Here is a 1,811-nt window from a genome sequence, read left to right as displayed (position 1 = left end):
TCAATATAAATTTTAAATAACTCCAAACATATTAACTGTATGATATTTTAAAATAATACATCACTATTAGTTTTTTAAATGAATATAAATAGATAAAGTCTGTTTATTTGTTTGTTTGTTTTGTTTTTAGTAGAGTTTAAAATCTTGGCTCTTACTGTGGTACAAACCCCAAATAAGGGCAATTTTTAGACACTGGAGTTCATTGTAATAAGGCTGTACTTCAATGTTCCTCACATCACCAAAGATTTTACTTCCATAGTAGCTAAGCTAAGAGTTGACAGTTCTGCTGCACCAAGGAATGAATTATAGACATGATTTTTGGATACAGATTTCCTGTTATGGTAAAGCTATTTGACTTGAATGTTTGCCTTTATTCTCAGCCCACAGGGAACAGGTTAAATTCATTTAGGAAATAGTATGTGTATTAAGATGGTCTATTCATCAAGTCATTCACCAACTGTTTCAATGAACAATGATTCTGCTTAGAGGGTGGCACAGACTTTAGGTGAGGGTAAAAATCTGGCTCATTGGCTGTGATGATTTTGAAAAGCATTCATCTCAGAGAAAGAGTAACTTATAAAGTCCTCCTCTTCAAAACTGATACAATAATTATAAATATTAAGTAAAGCATTCAGTATCACCCTTTGTTGTTCCCTTATAAGCAACCTTCCAAATTAATTGTCTATGTTTCTTTTGGCTTTATAAATACTTTTGAAATATGTAAGCTGTTCTGAAAACCATAGTATAGTGTAAAAACATCAAATAAACAATCCTACTAATAGAGAGGCTGAGATAGGAGAAGCCTGATTTCAAGATCATTATGTGGTACACAGCAAGACACAGTCAGGTACAAACAAGCAGAAAATGTATATGGATTATACAATATTGGACCTATATCTCCAATTACCAATTAGAGAGACTACTGGATGACAGCCAACAAATATCTAATTCCTCATATTTTTGAATTTCAATTGGTTAGGATATGTTAGTAATATTAATTTTCATATTAAGAGATATTAAGGAAAAGTAATCATTACTTTCTGTTATTTTTCTGTTAAAGGTGGAATCATGTTTGTTGAAAGGTTACTTTCTTGCTTCTTCTAAGGTGTAGTTTTGCTCCTTATGTTGGGGTTTTCCATCTATTATCCTTTTTAGGGCTGGGTTTGTTTGTATAAATTTGGTTTTGTCAAGGAATATCTTGTTTTCTTCATCTATGGTAATTGAGAGTTTTGCTGGGTATAATAGCCTTGGCTGGCATTTGTGTTCCACAATGCCATTTGTAGGGTCTGTATGACATCTGACAGGATCTTCTAGCTTTCATAGTGAAAAAAGCTTTCACTTTCAGGTGAGAAGTCTGGTGTAATTCTGATAGGTCTGCCTTTATACTTTACTTGACCATTTTCCCTTACTGCTTTTAAAATTCTTTCTTTGTTTAGTGCATTTGGTGTTTGATTATTATGTGACAGAAGGAATTTCTTTTCTGGCCCAATCTATTTGGAGTTCTGTAGGCTTTTTGTATGTTCATGGTCATCTCTTTCTTTAGGTTAGGGGAGTTTTCTTCTATAATTTTGTTGAAGATATTTAGTGGCCCTTTAAGTTCTCTCTCTTCAACACCTATTATCCTTAGGTTTGGTCTTCTCATTGCGTCCTGGATTTCCTGGATGTTTTGGATTAGGAGATTTTTGCATTTTTCCATTTTCTTTGACTGTTTTGTCAATGTTTTCTATGGTATCTTCTGCACCCGAGATTCTCTCTTCTATCTCTTGTATTCTGTTGGTGGTGCTTGCATCTATGACTCCTGATCTCTTTCC

The sequence above is a fragment of the Mastomys coucha genome, unplaced genomic scaffold (genome assembly GCF_008632895.1).
Source record: "Mastomys coucha isolate ucsf_1 unplaced genomic scaffold, UCSF_Mcou_1 pScaffold13, whole genome shotgun sequence".
Classification (NCBI taxonomy): Eukaryota; Metazoa; Chordata; class Mammalia; order Rodentia; family Muridae; genus Mastomys; species Mastomys coucha.
Note: the sequence above shows the minus strand (reverse complement) of the source record.